We start from the raw sequence: 22755 nt of genomic DNA on the forward strand, positions 1-22755 counted from the left end.
TCCCTGGTGGGTCAGAGGTTAAAGTGTTTGCCTGCAATGTGGGATACCTGGGTTCAATCCCTGGATCAGGAAGATCCCCTGGAGAAGGAAATGGCAACTCACTCCAGTATTCTTGCCTGGAGAATCCCATGGACTGAGGAGTCTGGTGGGCTACAGTCCACAGGATCGCAAAGAGTCGGACACGGCTGAGCGACTTCACTTTCACCCTCTCCTCCATTCTCCCCATGTCCATAAGTCTATTCTCTATGTCTATTTCTCCATGACTTACCTGTAAATGAGTTCTTCAGTACCATTTTTCTAGATTCCATATATATGTGTTAGAATACGATCTTTATCTTTCTCTTTCTGAATCACTTCACTCTATATAATAGGTCCTAGGTTCATTCACCTCATCAAAACTGATTCAAATTTTACATTCCTTTTTATGGCTGAGTGATATTCCATTGTGTATATGTACCACAACTTCTTTATCCATTCATCTGCTGATGGACATCTAGGTTGCTTCCATGTTGTAGCTGTTGTAAATAGTGCTGTAGTGAACAATGGGATACATGTGTCTTTTTCAATTTTGGTTTCCTCAGAGTATATGCCTAAGAGTCGGATTGCTGGGTCATATGGTGGTTTTATTCCTAGTTTTTAAGGAATGTCCATATCGTCTTCCATAGTAGCTGTATTGATTAGCATTCCCACCAACAGTGCAAGAGTGTTCCCTTTTCTCCACACCCTCTCCAGCACTTATTGTTTGTAGACATTCTTATGATGGCCATTCTCTCCTGTATAAGGTGATATCTCATTGTGGTTTTGATTTGCATTTCTCTAATAATGAGCGATGTTGAGCACCTTTTCATGTGTTTGCTAGCCATCTGTATGTCTTCTTTGGAGAAATGTCTGTTTCGGTCTTTTTGATTGGGTTTTTGTGGCATTGAGTTGGATGAGCTGCTTGTATATTTTGAAAATTAATCCTTTGTCAGTTGTTTCATTTGCCATTATTTTCTCCCATTCTGAGGGTTGTCTTTTCACCTTGCTTATAGTTTTCTTTTCTGTGCAAAACCTTTTACATCTAATCAGGTCCTGCTTGTTTACTTTTGTTTTTATACCATTACTCTAGGAGATGGGACATAGAGGATCTTGGTTTGATTTATGTCATCGAGTGTTCTGCGTATGTTTTCCTCTAAGAGTTTTATAGTTTCTGGTCTTATGTTTAGGTCTTTAATCCATTGTGAGTTTATCTTTGTGAATGTTGTTAGAAAGTGTTCTGATTTCATTCTTTTACATGTAGCTGTCTAGTTTTCCCAGCACCATTTATTGAAGAGGCTATCTTTACCCTCTTGTGTATTGTTGCATCCTTTGTCAAAAATAAGTTACCGATAAATGCATGGGTTTACTTCTGGGCTTTCTGTCTTATTCCACTGGTCTCTATTTCTGATTTTGTGCCAGTACTATACTGTCTTGATGATTGCAGCTTTGTAGTATAATCTGAAGTCAGGAAGGTTGATTCCTCCAGGTCCATTCTTCTTTATAAGAACTACATTGGCTATTTGCGGTCTTTTGTGTTTCCACATGAATTGTGAAATATTTTGTTCTAGTTCTGTGAAAAAAGCTATTGATAATTTGATAAGGATCAAATTGACTGTAGATTGCCTTTGGTTCAGTTCAATTGCTCAGTCTTGTCTGACTCCTTGCAACCCCATGGATCGTAGCACGCCAGACCTCCCTGTCCATCACCAACTCCTTGAGTCTACCCAAACTCATGTCTTTTAACTTCATGGCTGCAGTCACCATCTGCAGTGATTTTGGAATCCAAAAAAATAAAGTCTGTCACTGTTTCCATTGTTTCCCCATCTATTTGCCATGAAATAATGGGACCGGGTGCTATGATCTTAGTTTTCTGAATGTTGAGCTTTAAGCCAACCTTAGCATTCTCTTCTTTCACTTTCATCAAGAGGCTCTTTAGTTCTTCTTCACTTTCTGCCATAAGTATAAGTTTCTGCATTTGGTAGTATAGTCATTTTCACAATATTGCTTCTTCCTACACAGGAACATGGACTATCTCTCCATTTGTTTATGTTGTCTTTGATTTCTTTCATTCAGTTCAGTCTCTCAGTCGTGTCCGACTCTTTGCAACCCCATGAATCGCAGCACGCTAGGACTCCCTGTCCATCACCAACTCCTGGATTTCACTCAGACTCACGTCCATCGCGTCAGTGATGCCATCCAGCCATCTCATCCTCGGTCGTACCCTTCTCCTCCTGCCCCCAATCCCTTCCAGCATCAGACTCTTTTCCAATGAGTCAACTCTTTGCATGAGGTGGCCAAAGTACTGGAGCTTCAGCTTTAGCATCATTCCTTCCAAGAAATCCCAGGGCTGATCTCCTTCAGAATGGACTGGTTGGATCTCCTTGCAGTCCAAGGGACTCTCAAGAGTCTTCTCCAACACCACAGTTCAAAAGCATCAATTCTTCAGTGCTCAGCCTTCTTCACAGTCCAACTCTCACATCCATACATGACCACAGGAAAAACCATAGCCTTGACTAGATGGACCTTAGTCGCAAAGTAATGTCTCTGCTTTTGAATATGCTATCTAGCTTGGTCATAACTTTTCTTCCAAGGAGTAAGCGTCTTTTAATTTCATGACTTCAGTCACCATCTGCAGTGATTTTGGAGCCCCCCAAAATAAAGTCTGACACTGTTTCCACTGTTTCCCCATCGATTTCCCATGAAGTGATGGGACCGGATGCCATGATCTTCGTTTTCTGAATGTTGAGCTTTAAGGCAACTTTTTCACCCTCCACTTTCACTTTCATCAAGAGGCTTTTTAGTTCCTCTTCACTTTCTGCCATAAGGGTGGTGTCATCCGCATATCTGAGGTTATTGATATTTCTCCCAGCAATCTTGATTCCATCTTGTGTTTCTTCCAGTCCAGCGTTTCTCATGGTGTACTCTGCATAGAAGTTAAATAAGCAGGGTGACAATATACAGCCTTGACGGACTCCTTTTCCTATTTGGAACCAGTCTGTTGTTCCGTGTCCAGTTCTAACGGTTGTTTCCTGACCTGCATACAGATTTCTCAAGAGGCAGGTTAGGTGGTCTGGTATTCCCATCTCTCTCCGAATTTTCCACAGTCTATTGTGATCCACACAGTCAAAGACTTTGGCATAGTTAAGAAAGCAGAAATAGATGTTTTTCTGGAACTCGCTTGCTTTTTCCATGATCCAGTGGATGTTGGCAATTTGATCCCTGGTTCCTCTGCCTTTTCTAAAACCAGCTTGAACATCAGGAAGTTCACGGTTCATGTATTGCTGAAGCCTGGCTTGGAGAATTTTGAGCATTACTTTACTAGCATATGAGATGAGTGCAATTGTTTGGTAGTTTGAGCATTCTTTGACATTGCCTTTGTTTAGGATTGGAATGAAAACTGACCTTTTCCAGTCCTATGGCCACTGCTGAGTTTTCCAAATGTGCTGGCATATTGAGTGCAGCACTTTCACAGCATCATCTTTCAGGATTTGAAAGAGCTCAGCTGGAATTCCACCACCTCCACTAGCTTTGTTTGTAGTGATGCTTTCTAAGGCCCACTTGACTTTACATTCCAGAATGTCTGGCTCTAGATTGGTGATCACACCATCGTGATTATCTGGTCATGAAAATCTTTTTTGTCCAGTTCTTCTGTGTATTCTTACCACCTCTTCTTAATATCTTCTGCTTCTGTTAGGTCCATGCCATTCCTGACCTTTATTGAGCCCATCTTTGCATGAAATGCTCCCTTGGTATCTCTAATTTTCTTGAAGAGATCTCTAGTCTTTCCCATTCTGTTGTTTTCCTCTATTTCTTTGCATTGATCGCTGAAGAAGACTTTCTTATCTCTTCTTGCTATTCTCTGGAACTCTGCATTCAGATGCCTATATCTTTCCTTTTCTCCTTTGCTTTTCGCCTCTCTTCTTTTCATAGCTGTTTGTACGGCCTCCCCAGACAGCCATTTTGCGTTTTTTTTTTTAATTTGTGTCTTATAATATTGTGTACAGTTTTTTTGTCTTCTTAGGTAAGTTTATTCCTAGATATTTAATTCTTTTTGTTGCAGTGGTGAATTGATTGATTCCTTAGTTTATCTTTCTAATGTTTCATTGTTAGTGTATAGAAATGTAAGTGATTTCTGTGTATTGATTTTGTATCCTGCAACTTTGCTAAGTTCATTGATTAGCTCTAATTTTCTGATCCTATCTTTAGGATTTTTCTATGTACAGTATCATAACATCTGCAAACAGTGAGAGCTTTCCTTCTTCTTTTCTGATCTGGATTCCTTTCATTTCTTTTTCTTCTCTGATTTCTGTAACTAGGACTTCCAGAACTATGTTGAATAATAGTGGCAAAAGTACACACCCTTGTCTTGTTCCTGATTTTAGGGGAAATGCTTGTAATTTTTCATTATTGAGAATAATGTTTGCTGTAGGCTTATCATATACAGTCTTTACTGTGTTGAGGTAGGTTCCTTCTATGCCCATTCTTTGAAGAGATTTACTCATAAATAGGTGCTGAATTTTATCAAAGGCTTTTTCTGCATCTATTGAGATTATCATATGGTTTTTATCTTTCAATTTGTTAATATGGTGAATCACATTGATTGGTTTGCATATATTGAAGAATCCTTGCATCCCTGGAATAAACCCAAGTTGATCATGATGTATGAGCTTTTCAATGTGTTCCTGAATTCTGTTTGCAAAATTTTGTTGAGGATTTTTGCATTTATGTTCATCAGTGATATTGGGCTGTAGTTTTCTTTTTTGTGTTTTCTTTGTCTGGTTTTGGTATCAAGGCGGACTCTTAGAGTGAGTTTGGAAGTGTTCCTTCCTCTGCAATATTTTGAAAGAGTTTTAGAAGGATACACATTAGCTCTTCTCTGAATGTTTGATAAAATTCTCCTGTGAAGCCATCTGGTCCTGGGCTTTTGTTTTTTGGGAGATATTTGATCACAGCTTCAATTTTGTTGCTTGTAAGTGAGTTGTTCATAATTTCTTTTTCTTCCAGGTTCAGTCTTGAAAGATTGAACTTTTCTAAGAATCTGTCCATTTCTTGCAGGTTATCCATTTTATTACCATATAGTTGTTCATAATAAGTCTCTTATTATCCTTTGTATTTCTCCATTGTCTGTTGAGACTAACCTCTTCTTTTTCATTTCTAATCTTGTTGATTTGATTCTTCCTCCTTTTTTTCTTGATGAGTCTGGCTAAAGGTTTGTCAAGTTTTATTATCTTCTCAAAGAACCAGGTTTTAGTTTTTATTAATCTTTACTTTTGTTTCTTTCATATCTTTTTCATTTATTTCTGTTTGGATCTTTATGACTTCTTTCCTTCTACTAATTTTTTTTTTTTTGGTTCTTCTTTTTCCAGTTATTTTAGGTGTAAAGTTATGTTGTCTATTGGATGTTTTTCTTATTTCTTGAGGTAAGATTGTATTGCCATAAACTTCCCTCTTAGAACTGCTTTTGCAGCATCCCATAGGTTTTGAGTTGTCATGTTTTCATTGTCATTTGTTTCTAGAAGTTTTTTGATTCCCCTTTTTTCAGTAACCTGTTGGTTATTTAGAAACATATTGTTTATTCTCCATGTGTTTGTGTTTCTTACATTTTTTTTCCCTTGTAATTGATACCTGGTCTCATAGCCTTGTGGTCAGAGAAGATGCTTGGTATGATTTCAGTTTTCTTAAATTTGCTGAGATTTGATTTGTGACCCAAGATGTGGCCTGTCCTGGAGAATTGTCCATGTGGACTTGAGAAGATGTATTCTTCTGTATTTGGATGGAATGTCCTGTAAATATCAGTGAGAGCCATCTCATCTAATGTATCATTTAAGACTCATGTTTCCTGATTAATTTTCTGTTTTGATGATCTGTCCATTGGTGTGGGTGGGGTGTTAAAGTCTCTTACTACTATTGTGTTACTGTCAGTTTCTCCTTTTATGTTTGTTAGTGTTTGTCTTATGTATTGAGGTGCTCCTATGTTGGGTGCATAGATATTTACAATTGTTATGCTTTCCTCTTGGATTGATTCCTTGATCATTATGTAGTGTCCTTCCTTATCTCTTATAATCTTCTTTATTGTAAAGGATATTTTGTCTGATATGAGAATTCCTACTCCAGCTTTCTTTTGCTTCCCATTTGCATGGAACATATTTTTCCATCCTCTCACACAGACTATATGTGTCTTTAGGTCCGAAGTGGGTGTCTGGTATATAGCATATATATGGGTCCTATATATATAACCCATATATATATGGGTTTTTGTATCCATTCAGCCAGTCTGTGTCTTTTGGTTGGAGTATTTCATCCATTTACTTTTAAAGTAATTATCAATATATATGTTCCTATTGCCATTTTCTTAATTGTTTGGGGATGATTTTGTAGATTTTTTTTCTTCTCTTATGTTCCTTGACTATATAAAAGTCCCTTTAACATTTGTGTAAAGCTGATTTTGTGGTACTGAATTCTCTTAACTTTTGCTTATCTGAAAAGCTTCTTATTTCTCCATCAGTCTTGAATGAGATCCTTCCCAGGTACAGTAATCTTGGTTGTAGATTTTCCCCTTTGAATGCTTTAAATATATCCTGCCATTCCCTTCTGCCCTGCAGTTTCTGCTGAAAGACAGCTATTAAGTGTAGGGTGTTTCCCTTGTATGTTACTTGCTGCTTCTACTTTGCTGCTTTTAATATTCTTTCTTTGTGTTTAGTCTTTATTAGTTTCATTAGTATGTGTCTTGGCATGTTTCTCCTTGGCTTTATCCTCTGTGGGAGCCTTTCTGCTTCTTGGACTTGATTGACTATTTCCTTTTCCATGTTGGGGACTTTTAAAACTGTAATCTCTTCCAAAATTTTCTCATACACTTTCTTTTTCTCTTCTTCTTCTGGGACCCCTATAATTCAAATGTTAGTGCATTTGATATTGTCTCAGTGATCTCTGAGAGTTATTTTCATTCTTTTTACTTTATTCTGCTTTTCAGAAGTTATTTCCACCATTTTATCTTCCAGCTTACTGATTTGTTCTTCTGCTTCAGATATTCTGCTATTGATTCCTTCTAGAGTATTTTCAATTTCAGTAATTGTGTTGTTTGTCTCTGTGTGTTTATTCTTTAATTCTTCTCTGTCTTTGTTTATTGATTCTTGCATTTTCTCCATTTTGTTTTCAAAGTTTTTGAGCATCTTTGTTATCATTATTCTGAATTCTTTTTCAGGTAGTTTGCCTATTTCCTCTTCATTTATTAGACTTCTGTGTTTCCAGTTTGTTCCTTCATTTGTGTAGTATTTCTTTGCCTTTTCATTATTATTATTTTTTTTAACTTATTGTGTTTGAGGTCTCCTTTTCCCAGGCTTCAAGGTTGAATTCTTTCTTCCTTTTGGTTTCTTCCTTCCTAAGGTTGGTCCAGTGATTTGTGTAAGATACATATAGGGTGAGATTTGTGCTGAGTTTTTGTTTGTTTTTCCTCTGATGGGCAAGGCTAAATGAGGTGGTAATCCTGTCTATTGATGATTGGGTTTGTATTTTTGTTTTGTTTGTTGTTTAGATGAGGTGTCCTGCACAGGGTGCTACTGGTGGTTGGGTGATGATGCCAGGTTGTGTATTCAAGTGCTTTCCTTTGTGTGATTACTCACTATTTTATTCTCCCTAGGGTTAATTCTCTGGTAGTCTAGGGTCTTGGAGTCTGTGCTCCCACCCCAAAAGCTCAGGACATGATCTGTGTTCAGGAATGAAGATTCCACAAGTGGTTTGTTATGGCACAAAGTGAGATTAAAAGAAATATCTAAAAATGAGAAACCAAATATGAACCCCAGACAAATGGAAGTGACAAAATCAGGCAAATAATAATTAAAATAAGAGAATATACACATATACATATACACCCATGAACAAAGTCAAAACAGTAAAAAAATACAGTAGATTGACCCAATGAACAAAGGTAACCAAAATTGATACCCACCAGTTAAGAACAAAACTAACTAAAGCACAAACTGGAAAACAAAACTAAAGCAAGGTGCCAAGTGGGGAATAAAGCGATGAAAACAAAGCTAATAAACCAGTCCATTCTGAAGGAGATCAGCCCTGGGATTTCTTTGGAAGGAATGATGCTAAAGCTGAAACTCCAGTATTTTGGCCACCTCATGCGAAGAGTTGACTCATTGGAAAAGACTCTGATGCTGGGAGGGATTGAGGGCAGGAGGAGAAGGGGACGACTGAGGATGAGATGGCTAGATGGCATCACTGACTCGATGGATGTGAGTCTGAGTGAACTCCGGGAGTTGGTGATGGACAGGGAGGCCTGGCGTGCTGCAATTCATGGGGTCGCAAAGAGTCAGACACAACTGAGCAACTGAACTGAACTGAACTGAACAAATATTTTGAGAGGAAAGAAAAGAAAGAATAGATATGCAAAGTTAAATAGAGGTAGATGAAGAAGATTTATATACATTAAAGATTAATTGCAAGAGGAAAAGAATAGTAGGAAAGATGAATAAATGTAGCAAAAAATATAATAAGTTTTTAAAAATTATGAATGAAAGTTATAAAGAAAGGAAGAAAAAAAAAGCAGAAGAAAGAAAAAAGAAATAAGGAAAACTCCACAGAACTGCAAAAGCCCAACATGGAGGCAGAGGTTTAAACAACAATAAAAAATGTGACTTAATATACACATACATATATTCACCCATAAGCAAAATCAAAACAGTCCAGCAAAAATAAAGTACAATAGATTGACCCGGTGAACAAAGGAAACCAAAAATTATATCTACCAGCACAAAACTAACTAAAGCACAAAGTGGAAAACAAAACTCTAGTGACGTTCCAGTTGGGGAATAAAGCAATGAAAATAAAACTAACAAATATGTTGAGAGGAAAGAAAGAAAGAATACATATGCAAAGTAGAGGTAGATGAAGAAGATTTGTATGCATTAAACGTTAACTGCGAGGGGAAAAGAACAGTAGGAAAGGCAAACAGAGGAATAAATCTAGAAAACATAATGGTTTAAATAATTAAAAATTGAAATTAGAAAAAGAGAGAAAAAAAGGAAAACCTCACAGAACTGAAAAAGCCCAATGTAGAGGCCGAGGTGTATAACAACAGTAAAAAATGTGACTGAGAAAGATAAAAAGCTCAATACTCAATCAGATTTCATAGTGCCAATAAAATCAACAACAACTTCCACAATTTTAGAACAGCAGACTCTGTTCAGATATGAGTTAAAACCGTTGAACATTAGGTTAATAGATGTGTTGTTGACACTTTTTCTACTGCCATGAAGGTTTAGGATAGAAGGTATTTTAAATGGTTAATAAACCATTCCTCAGTGGAGCAACTGTAGAAATTCACAGCTGCCTGCACATGAGTTCAGTAAGGTTTATAATAAGAAAATTATAGTTATTTACTCAGGAAATGAAAATAGCCAAGTGGCAGGATAGCTCTCTAAAACAGATGCATCACTTCGTTCTGCTGTTTATTGCATGCATATTCTCATTTATCTTGGTTTCCTGGGGCCCCTTTGTAGTTGAACCCTGACAATGGTAAATCCAACAGAAATGATGAGACACAGTGATAAATCAAAGAGCAATTACTTAAATAAATGGAAAACACGCTTGGTATTGTGGTTGCAAACAATTTGTATAGTATTTAACAGGAGAATAGGACAGCCTCTGATTATGCCAAGAGTATAACCAATGTATTTTCAAAATCATTAAGACTGTTTAGTTATTTGGCATAAATACATAGAAGATAATTAATGTATGGAAACGATCAGTCACATCGTGACTATTATTAAGAAGCCTTTTAAAATGAAATTCCTTAATCTTTAAAGCTATTTCTCTCATTCACTGAGTCAATTCCTGGTTCTGGTAGAAACTTCACCTTTTTCTGGTCAATTCTGTCACAGTAATATTGGATTCCATTTGGAAACCTACACTTGGCTAGAACTCTAATCAAAGTTAAAAACATTCTGTTCTTGATACTGATCCAATTGCTTAGCCTCTACCCTAGAGGATTTGTATTAACTGTAACACTCTTGTGCACTGTGAAATTTCTCTTGATTTAAACAATACTTGAAACATATCCTGTCTGTAATATACCAAAGGTAAATGGTGATCAGTCATACATTTTTGAAAACTGTAGATCTGTTAGCCTTCAGTTTAATCATAGTATCTATACATCCTTTATTTTTACACAAGAGAAGCATCTGAGCATATTGTTGGCTCAGTAAAACTGCAGGATGTACTATGTAGCTTATTTCTTAATTAAATATGTTGAATAATTAATATCAATCAAAGCTAGAAATAACTAAATAGCTTAAAATCCTTTTATAAAATATCTTCCTTTTAAGTCCTGAGTTTTATTGCACTGAGACAGAGTCAAACTGTTATTTTGACTTATCATGCACATGTCGTCCTTCCAGGATTTTCCGTGTTATTTGACAGGCTTCTTTACACTTTGTTTGAAAAATATAACATAAGCTTTGCAATAACACACATGAAATGAAATCAGTGCAAATACCGTCTGTATAAACTTGACAAGTTCAGTTCATGGAAAAAGCTGAAATATCAACAAGGTCTTGGTCAGAAGGTTACAACACTGGCCTGCTATAATTATTATTATTATTTTATCTCTCTTAGCAACAGATTATGGTTTGTTTAAGCTAAATAGTTCTTTAGGAGACTGACATTGAGATGATTTAGTACATAATAGGGCTTGGGTTGTTAAACTACAAAGAATTAATCCCACTAGATTTCACAAATAGCACCTGCTCCAGCCTGCTAGAGTTGTCTCTCTGCACGGAATGTATCAGAGCAAAATTTGGCAGAACCAACAGACTGAATTATCAAAACTCCAGAATGTTTGCTCTAAAAGAAACCTGCTCTCTTTTTACTACTGAGTATTTGTTTGGAAATTAACCTTGAATTAGCCATTTCAAATGTTTAAGTAATCACAAAAATAATTTTAAATGTTGTGAGATATATAATAGGTAGTAGTAATCCACTCCAGTACTATTGCCTGGAGAATCCCATGGACAGAGGAGCCTGGTGGGCTACAGCCCATGGGGTCGCAAAGAGTCAGACACGACTGAGTGACTTCACTTAGTAATTGCTCTAAAAAAAGTCTTTTAAGAGGGATACAGAGTCTTCTGACTTCTCCAGTGGCTCAGGAGTATAGAATCCACCTGCAGTGCCGGAGATGCAGGAGTAGCAGGTTCAATCCCTGGGTCAGGAAGATCCCCTGGAAGAAGAAATGTTAACCCACTTCAGTATTCTTGCCAGGATAATCCCATGGGCAGAGGAGCCTGGCAGGTACCGTCCAGAAGGTAACAAAGAGTGACATGACTGAGCGACTGATGAGAGTCTTATAGAGTAATTATGGATACAAGTGTATCATTGGGTGTAAACTTGGAAATAAGAAATTTTGCAAGTTCAATAAGTAGCTTTTCCCAGTTCATGTGGTAGATTGGCCTTTCCTTGGTACAAACCCTCTCATATCTTTTTTATAAGGGCACTAATCCTATCATGATGGCTCCACCCTCATGACTTCATGTAACTCTAATTATTTCTCTAAGGCCCCATCTCTAAATACCCTCACACTGGGTACTAAGTGTACAATTTAGAGGGGGTTAGAGTTTCAACATAAGAATTTGGCAGTTCATAACAGTGCATATGTGTATATTTGATAGGAATATAAAGATTAGAAATGACTAGCAGTGTGCTGAGGCTTTCAAAATATAAATCTTTAGGATGTTTAATAAAAATCATAATGTTAGAGTATTTTTCCTATAACTTTCGTATTTTTATTATATAAGTGCCACATTTTTTCTCTGTAGTAAATACTATTTTCCTCCTTGAATCTGTCACTAATAAATACTTATAGTAATTTTGTAGGGCAAATGATCCAGTTGTTTTTACTACTAGAATCAGATTTACTTAAAAAATTATATTTTCTGTAGTTCATTCTTTGTTTCTTTTCTAGACTCAGAAAAAAATGCAAATGTTCTTATTCAAATGTAGCAAATGATATCTTCATTTTTACTTGATTAACTCCTTATGAAAGAAAAGGTGTTGAAATCTTTTCTGGAAATTCTCTGTAAAGTCTGAATTCTCTTTGGCATGCAGTGAAATGAGTATGTGAAAAAATATTGGGACTGTACACTTGTAACATGTCAAGCTGCTTTCTGGTGATTTAATGAAATGTGTAGTAAATAGTTCAACTTTATGCAATAAGGAAAGTATTCATCATTTTAATGTTAAACATAAAGATAGTTTGCTAATATTTGGTATAAAAAGTCGTGTGTCAAATATATTATGGCAAGTCCATCATCAAGTAAAAGATCTCAAAAGTATGAAAAGACTAATGTTATTACCATAGCAATAACTTATTTAGCTTGTCTTATATAAACATTGTTTATTAATTACTAGAGTCGTTAGTTTTAATATTTATAATTTATCTAATTCCATATATTTGAACTGTAGCACATATTTTAGGATGTTATAACTTATGCATAAGGAAAGTCGTGGTACCTAAAGTAGCCCTAGCATGAAAACACATCCTTGGAATATATTATTTAAGAATAAGTACTATCAATCAGGAGATAGCTTGGGATATATAAATTCCACTTACTAATGGAGAATCCCATGGACAGAGGAGGCTGGTGGGCTATAGTCCATGGGGTCACAAAGGGTCAGACATGACTGAACATGTAACACAACACAATGCTATGAAAGAGCTCTGTAATATATTCAGGAGAAGAAATAATTTAGATAAGACATTTATACTTTACAAGAAAAAGTTAATTTAGTTATAATTTATATACCATAAACTTCACTATTTTAAAGTGTACAATTTAGAGGTTTTTAGTATATTTTCAGACTTGTGCAACCACTGCTCTTACTTCTAAAACATTTTATCATCCATAAATGAAACTTTGTACCCATAGTCACTTTTCTCCTTTCCCTCAGCTCCTGGCAACCACGAATCTATTTTTCATCTCTATGAATTTGCCTATACTGGACCTTTCATACAAATAGAATTATACAGTATGTGTCTTTTGTATCTGACTTTTTTCATTTAGCATAATGTTTTCAGAGTTCACTTATGTTTAGGCATATATCAGTATTCCATTTCTTTTATGGCTGAATAGTATTCACTGTGTAGATATATCACATTTTATCTATTTCATTAGTTGTTGGACGTTTGGGCTGTTTCCATTTGAGAAGGTTGCTATTTTAAATAATGCTGTTATGAAAATTTGTGCACAAGTTTTTGTACCCCTGTGCCTTCAATTCTCTTAAGGTATATACATAGAATTGGAATTGCTGGGTCGCGGAGTAACATGTTAAGCTTTTGGAGGAAAGTCAAACTGCTTTCAAAAGTGGTCACCCCTAATGTGATGACATCACTGACTAGGTATATTAGGCAATTCCAGAGCTTTATACCTCTACAAAATCACCTAATAAGCTAGCGAAAATAATCAGAATCAACTTGTTCAGAACTCTGAAATCCTCAAAAACTTATCATAACCAGAGGAAAGCATAATGATAAAAGACATTGCTGCATTTTACTAAGGGAGAGCTCTGGCATTTTAAGTTGTTTCTCACTGTCCCCACTCCTTGATTAGCAGTAGGTATTATGATGACAGCCAGAAATCCTGGTGCAGGTTGCAAGGCCAGCAGGAGCAATATAGACCTTATCCTCAAAGAATGGTGGCTGTGGATTTCAACCTGTATGGTGGATTCTTGAAAGACCAGTGCAAGGGCTTGCCATTGTTTTGCCTGATTTGGAGTATTGCCATGGCTAAGATGGTTCCTTGGGTGGTATTTCCAAAAAATATATATCAAGGAAAAAATATTGGCCGTGGCATTCTTGCATTTATACAGGCAACAAATAGACCAAAAATGTTAGGAAGCATGACATTGAGAGAGAGATATGTGGGAGAACATTTAAAAGAAACCCTTTTAAGGGTTTCCCAAGTGGTACTTGCCAATGCAGGAGACATAAGAGAAGCAGCTTTGATCCCTGGGTCAGGAAGAGCCCCTGGAGGAGGACATGCCAACTCACTCCAGTATTCTTACCTGGAGAATCCCATGAACAGAGGAGCCTGGTGGGCTGTAGTCCATAGGGTTGCAAAGAGTTGGACACAACTGAAGCAACTTGACATGCATGCAAGCAGGGGCTTTTAAAAGCTTGTGCTTATATCAGATAATTAAGAAGGCAATGCACATGCCCAGAACCAGACATATGCTCAGAAAAGGTCTAAGAGAACCTTATTCTTTTACCTTCAGCTCACCTTCATTGGTACACACAAACACAAGCGAAGGCTAAGACAGAGTTGTGAAAAGTCTGGCTAAATGTAAAAGGTGTGTACTAAAACAGAGCCCAAGTATAAACTGGGAATTTCAGTGGTCACACGTGAAAAAGAATAAATAAACAAGCAAAATACAATAAATCACAATAAGCAGTTATAGTCCTGGGGAATGAAAATAATGTGATTTCCAGAGCTCTCACATTATAATATTCAAAATGTCCAATTTTCACCAAAATAATGACAAGACATGCAAAGAAAGAAGGAAATAGGGCCTACTCGCAGGAAAAGAGACATTAATAGAAACTCTAGCTGAAGTATCCTGGGCATTGGACTTATTAGACAAAGATTTTAGATCAAGTATTTTAAATATACTCCAAGTGCTAAATGAAACTATGGACAAAGAATGGAGGGAAGCCAAGAGAATAATGGTCTCACCAAAGAAAAAATATCAATAAAAGTTATAAATTATTTTTTAAAGAATAGTCAAATAGACATCTGGAACCTAAACATATAATAACTGAGATGAAAAGTCCACTAGAGGATTGCAACAGATTTCAGCAGAAAAAAGAATCAATGAAATTAAAATAGATCAATTTATTCAGCCTGAGAAGCCAAAAGAGGAAAGAATGAAGATGAATGAAAGAAAAAAAAAATGGATCCTGAGATCTACAGGGCACCATCAAGTGGAACAACATGCACAAAATTGCAGTCTCAATTTTAGAGGAGAGGAAAGAAACAGAATGTTTAAAAAAGTATTGAGCAAAAACACCTCTTATTTGATAAACCATGTAAATTCACACATACCAGAAGCCCTAAGAACTTCAGGAAGGATAAATCCAGAGAGACCCACACAAACACACATTATAGTGGTGGCTTAGATGGTAAAGAATCTGCCTGCAATGCGGGAGACCAGGTTCAGTCCCTGGTTGTGAAAATCCTCTGAAAAAGGAATGGTAACCCACTCCAGTATTCTTGCCTGGAGAATACCATGGACAGAGGAACCTAGCAGGCTAAAATCCATGGACTTGCAAAGAGTCGGACACAACTGAGTGACTAACACATTCACATTCACTCATTCAAAGTGACTACATCATTTTAGTTCCCCACCAACAATATATGAGTGTTCTGGTTTCTCTACATCCTCACCAACTCTTGTCAATGTCTTTTTTATTATAGCCATCTTAGTGAAAGTAGGGTGGTATTTCATTGTTTTTAATTGCATTTCATAATGACTAATGAAATGCTGAGCATTTTTTTTATGTACCTACTAAGAAAACATCTTAAACTGACAATTGGAACAGAATCTATCAGCCTTTGATCCAGCTAATGTGAAGACAATTCAAGTAATATTCAATGAGACAAATTCATTTAACCACCAAGTTCAGTCAAGGATAATTACTATGCCTGTCCTGCTGGCAAAACTGGACCTAAGGAACTCTGTTCTCATGTGAGGACAAATTGATGAAAAACACTTACCAGAGCTTAAAAAGAAATCCTACAGAAGACAGGAAAAAATAAAAAGCGAAACAAAACAAAACAAAAAAACATCATTCAAAGTCCAAGGGGAAGCCTATCTTTGGGGAAAAAAAAAAACCCAATGTAACATTTCAGAAGTTGTTCTGCATTTTCAGTATGGTATGGCCTGAACTCTATAAAATAAGAATGGAAGACTATAATCTGAGAACCAATTGAAATGAAAATGTGAAGAAAATGCAAAGAATTGATGAAGGTAAACATCTCATGAGTAATAGAATTAGCATCTCTATTTGAGGAAATAAAAAATGTCTAAGTAAGCAGTACGGAGAATTAGCAAGGTGAAGAACAAACATAAGAAACTCTCCTTGAATTAATTGGAGAGTGACAAAGAGGTCAAATGATAAGTTTAAGGAGACTGAGGAAGGGGACAGGAACCTACACAAAATTATAGGCATAGCTACAGAAGAAATCTGGACAACCATTTAAACACAGTTCAGATGATATTCATGTATTTCTAGGTCACCACTCTGAGAAAGGTGAGAATTTTAGTTCCTGGCTTACTATCCATTCTTATTGGTACTACTATTCTGATGATTCTTGATCATTGGAAATTGTAACTAGTACATAGATGATATTTCTTACACACCACCCTCTTAGTTCCTTATCAGTCATCAAATCAGTCATCATTCATAAATGATGTAAAATTAGCTAAACCACACCACTTTTGTGATCTCAGGTTTGAGTATCTCATTCTGTCTTCTTCCTGCTTTACTGTAAGCTCATTCTCTCTCATACATATAAGCTCAGTTCTGCTGCTGCCCCAGAAATTTACACTCCATAGGCCTTATCACATTTTCACTCTCCTTCTTCAGGTACTCACATTCCTTCTTCCTCAGCTTATATTCTAGTAGTAATCATTATAATCACTACTTCTGACTCCCCTAAACTGTCCCATTTTCATGGAAAAAAAAAACCCAGATTTTTATTAATTCCAGCTCTGCCTACCACATTTCTATACCAGTGCAATAGAATAGAATAGTTAAAACTGCAAAGTCATGCTGATTAGCTTCTTTTTAAGTTCATGGTAGAATTGGATGGTCCATAGAGCTGCCATACTGTCCTGATGTTTTCATTCTCACTGTTGGCCTGAGGACCATTTTATACCTTTCTTCTGAAACATCCAATAGATCATGACCATCCTCACTCTCAGCTATGATTCACATTTGACCAAAAAAATATAAATTGAATTAATCAGGAGGAATTCTCCACTTCTTTACACCAAACTGCATATTCATATACTTTACCTCCCTCCTCTTACAATATAGAAGCTTATTATTACTTCCATTTAAGTCTCACCTCCCACTTGTATGGTTGTATAATAGAGCCTAACCTCTCTCACCTATTTTAGGTCCCTTTACCAATAGTTTTCCCTGTTCTTATGCTAATTTTCCACACCTAATTTCCTCCTCTCCATTGAATTATTCCCCTCTGAATACAAATATACTATATTTTCCATCTTTGAAAGAAATTCTTTTGTTTCAATAGCTTCTTCTTAGCCACCACCCCATTTATTTGCTTACCTTTACAGCAGTATTCTTTGGAAGAGTTTTCTATACTCATTTCTCCAGTCTTTTCCATGCTTTCTTAAGTCCACTCCAATCAAAGTTTCACCACAGCAAAACAACTAATCCTAAAGTCGCCAACTACCAGATTGCTAAATCCAGGAGTCAATTCCTGGACCTTCTCATGCTTTACCTGTTAGCAGCCATAGCTGATACCTTCTCTTCCTGAAGCATTTTCCTTATTGGCTATCACTCTGTTGATTCTCTTTCTGCCTCTTAAGCTTCCTCTTCATCAGTAATTTCTCAACTACTTTACCTCTAAACAGTGGAGTGCTTTGGGACTAAATCTCTGAATTTCTCTGAAGTGATTTCAATCACATAGGATGACTTAAACACTATTTACTTATTGCCCATCCTTAAACTCCAAGCTCAGTATCTCTATACAGAAATCTAATAGGTAATCCTAAATTTCAAAACTGATCAACTGGTTTAATTTCACCTAAAATCCACCTCTCTTGCAGTCTTCCTCATATCCCATTAATTGCTCAAATAATGTAATAATATAATCAAATTTGAGCTTTAAAAAGATCACTACTTTACATTGTGTATTAAAGAAGAGTAAGAGCAGATTTGAGGATATCAGTTACAAAGCTAAGGAAAGCATATAAAGACAATGAGAAAGAATATACTGTTCAAAAGAAAATTTTGGAACTGGTTCTTTGAAAAAATATCATGTTGTATTCTTACTTCACAATACAGCAAAATACATATCAAATATATTTAATAATAAAATAGAAAAATAAAATCATCAAAACTTTCATTTAAAGTAACTTCAGTCAAGCAATGTGATTTTATATTCATTTAAAATTTTTATTTACTAAGAATATTTAACATAGAAAATAAGATAATGTATTAACTAAAAAAGAAAGATGAAAAATTATATGTTGCATATTTTGTATTAATCCAATATTTTACTGTAAAAAATGCTTCAAAATATACAAATTAAAAATTTGTCTCCATGTAGAGTATTTTGGTTTAAATTTTATTATTTTATTCTTTACCAAATTTTCTATTTTGAATTTGTATTAACTTTAAAATAAAAAACTTGCATTATGCTTTTTAATAAGGAAAGTGACTTTTAGAGAAAGAATTTTTAAAGCAGATTAAATAGAAATATTTATAAAAGTAAATTCCCAGCATTACTTTGGTTCAGTTCAGTTCAGTTGCTCAGTTATGTCTAGCTCTTTGTGACCCATGGACTATAGCACACCAGGTTTCCCTGTCCATCAGCAACTCCTAGAGCTTACTCAAATTCATGTCCATCAAGTCAGTGATACCATCTAACCATCTCATCCTCTGTTGTCCCCTTCTTCTCCCGCCTTCAGTCTTTCCCAGCATCAGGGTCTTTTCAAATGAGTCAGTTCTTTGTATCAGGTGGCCAGTGTATTGGAGTTTCAGCTTTAGCATCAGTCTTTCCAATGAATATTCAGGACTGATTTCCTTTAGGATAGACTGGTTGGATCTCTTTGCAGTCCAAGGGACTCTCAAGAGTCTCCTCCAACACCACAGTTCAAAGGCATCAGTTCTTTGGCGTTAGCTTTCTTTTAGTCCCAACTCTCACATCCATACATGGCTACTGGAAAAACCATAGCTTTGACTAGACAGATGTTTGTTGGCAAAGTATTGCCTCTGCTTTTTAATATTCTGTCTAGATTGGTGATAGCTTTTCTTCCAAGGAGCAAGTGTCTTTTAATTTCATGGCTACAGTCACCATCTGCAATGATTTTGGAGCCCCCCAAAATAAAGTCTCTCACTGTTTCCACTGTTTCCCCATCTATTTGCCATGAAGTGAAGAGACTGGATGCCATGATCTCAGTTTTCTGAATGTTGAGTTTTAAGCCAGCTTTTTCACTCTCCTCTTTCACTTTCATCAAGAGGCTCTTTCGTTCTTCACTTTCTGCCATAAGGGTGGTGTCATCTGCATATCTGAGATTATTGATATTTCTTCTGGCAATCTGAATTCCAGCTTGTGCTTCATCCAGCCCTGTATTTTCCATGATGTACTCTGCATATATGTTATATAAGCAGGGTGACAATATGCAGCCTTGACGTACTCCTTTCCTGATTTGGAACCAGTCTGTTGTTCCATGTATAAATGTTCCAGTTCTAAGTGTTGCTTCTTGACCTGCATACAGATTTCTCTGGAGGCAGGTCAGGTGGTCTGGTATTCCCATTTCTTTAAGAATTTTCAACAGTTTGTTGTGAATTACTCTGTTTAGGACAATATTGTGAGCATCCTCTTCTTGTTTCAAATGGAACCAAGAGGGATCAAGGCATCTTGATCTTCTTACAGAAGAGGGATCTTCTGTAATAGGATGTGATTTGAAAACCCTGTATAAGATATCGGTTAACTTCACATTTTGTGGAGATAATGGATTCCCTCAAGAATTCTGTGAGCAAGAGATATGAACAAATCTTGAAATAATTCTTTCCTTCTTTCTGAGGGCTTCATAAAACCCAAACCAGCAATTTAAATTCATATTCCACTTGGAACAAAGGTCAGTATTCATTATCGTTTGAATTCATAAAAATTAAAGACAGTATTTTTTCCAAAATAAGATGATAGGAAAAAATCTGGAGATTTAAGAGATTGAACATAGCTTTCAATGGGGCAGTGTGTGGAGAAATTCAATGAGTTTACTTTAGGTTATTTATTTCTGAAATATTTCTTCTACAGAGTGCACCCTTTAAGGCACACTGCCTTCCACAGGACCTAGAATGTAATGAAGAAAATTAACAGATATAATTTAGCAGTCAGTTATTATTAGCAAATAATAGCAGACCAATTTTATCTTTTTATTTATGGGACATTAAGCAATAGTCTTTGATCATTCCTTATTCAAATACAGTTTTTGACTCAATCCATCATAAAAGTTCATTAATGTACTACTAACACAGAAATGCAGAGGTCTTTAAGATAGGGGATATGCATTATTACTGTCTAATCCATACTGTCTGATACAGATTTTATAAAATATCCTAGATTCTAGTCAACATTCTGTGACAATTGCTCATTTACCCTAAAATTAGAATTAAATTTACTGTGCTGTAATCTATCAATAAATTTACTTCTAATTCTATGCGTTCCAGTTTATGTAGTTTTGCCAAAAGTGAGCTATTGAAAAACAAAGTAATAGGCTTCTCCCCCAATAGCAATGATCATTACTGAGTGTACTTAGGAGTATTCCTGGTCCATATGTGTTCTGATCACTCTTTATCCCACTGTCCAGGCCCAAGCCCGTCCAGGGAAACAAGACTGCATTGCTTTGGGAAAATGCCATGGTGCAGACAGGGCCTAAGGAAGGTGCTTACTCTTAGTCACACTTCCTCAATTCTTGATATACTTACTATCCTTCCTTTTCTGTCCTGCAGAAAAGATTGTAGCACATTATGTACTAATTTAAAATTTATTTAAATTAATTAAAAATAATGTACTGATTTTAAATTAATGTCAGTTTGCAGATCTCATCACAGTGATAGGTATCTTGGAAATTAAGAGACATTGGCAGACACTATAATATTTGTCTACTCCTTCCCTTTTCCCTCACCCCTAAGTTACATGTAGTGCCAACAACATATCTTATCAACACCTTTCTAACCATAATACATGTTCTGAAAATTGCCATGAATGCTTACTGTACATTTTCTGTGATCAGTCAGATGAGTGAAAAAACGTTTAATCCCAAAAAGTCTGATTTCAAAGTAAGACTGTAATAAGATGATTTCTAGAAATATAGTTTAAGTAACTTAAAATTGCTGAATATATTTTATTCAATAAAATATACTGTGGTCACAATGACTTAAATGTACTCTAATTGGAAATATTTTATCTTGAAGTTCAGATTTGGATAACTTTAAATCAAGACCTTTGATCAGGGAAAGACTAGGCAATATTACCCATCCATATGTAATATAATTCACTAACAATTGAAAGCAGCTGCAGTAAGATACATACACACACACACACACACACAAACACACACACACACAGAGCCCTGTGATTTTTCTACAAGCCCAAATTCTAGGAGCATGAAGAACTTTGAGTCAAAACATAAAATCAATACTTTAAAAAATGAAAGAAGGCAAACAAAGGACAAAAGGGAAAAGAAAAATCCCCAAACTTCCACAATTTGAAAAAGTATTGACTTGGCTTTCCTTAAGTGCTATCTTGACCTAAAGTACATCCTGTGACTCGGATTCCAATTACTGTTACAGTCTTTCTGGTCCAAATTGCTGAGAGGAAGGGAAGTACTGCTGTAGACACTTAAAGTGATTAAATAACCTTGTGTACAGAACCTTATAAAAGCTGCACCCTGAGAAAGATGCAATGTTTCTCATTTCTTTGTTCCTGTTTCACTTTTATGATCCCTTCTTGGAAGGAAGGTACATTCCGTCTCTTATTTGAAAAAAGGTCTAGGTAACAATAACATTGCCAGAGTTGAAAAATGTGTTATAGCTGTTTTCCATATACTCACCATGAGGCTGGCTCACTCACCATGAGGTTGGCTTGTTTTCTAATGCCATTGTACTGGGTCCTTATTCAAAATATTCTTCATTAACTTCTCTTTGCAACTAGATGATAATAACTGTTATGCCCCTTATTTGCAAGAGATTTAACATTAGTGGATTCAGCAATTACTTTCTAAGACCCCCCTCCACTAGACATTCCATTAGGAAGAAAGTAGTTTAAGGACTATTAGGTTGGAATTTGAACCTTCCCAGAGGTAGCAAGACCATATCAACTTTAAAATGCCTTTAGTGAAATAAGATGAAACATTCTAGGAGGTAAAAGTTCAAAGATATTTTCCCCAGCCATTTTCAATTTTATATAGCCTTATTATAATCACTTAATTGATAGGTTACATGGATTTTTCCACCCATTTTTGTTATTTTTATATCATAGGTGTTCCTTGTTTTAATCCCCCCAAATGACAAAGCAATAACATGGAAAGATTTTTATTTTAACACCAGAGCTCCAAAATAAGGCAGTTTTTGCATGGCTTATTGTAAACCTTAATCCTTTAACTGAATCTCTTCCATAGCTATAGCTTATATTTAAAATTTTTAAAGGAACATTTTCAAAAAAATGGATTTCATCTCTTTTTCCAAGCAACTCTTGAATATTTTCCACAAATTCTAGGAAACACTATTCTTGAATATTTTCCACAAATCTACTAGGCTATTTCTAACTGATATTAAGTCACCAAGTGGTTGCCTGGAATAGATTATTATATCAAGCAGCAATATGTGGGCTACCACTAATAAAATGATCTTGGGAGTAGAGAAAAATACTTATCCAGGAGGACAGGGTTACTTCTTTTGGTGGTGGGGGTGGTGGTGGTGGC

The sequence above is a fragment of the Capra hircus genome, chromosome 17 (genome assembly GCF_001704415.2).
Source record: "Capra hircus breed San Clemente chromosome 17, ASM170441v1, whole genome shotgun sequence".
NCBI lineage: Eukaryota > Metazoa > Chordata > Mammalia > Artiodactyla > Bovidae > Capra > Capra hircus.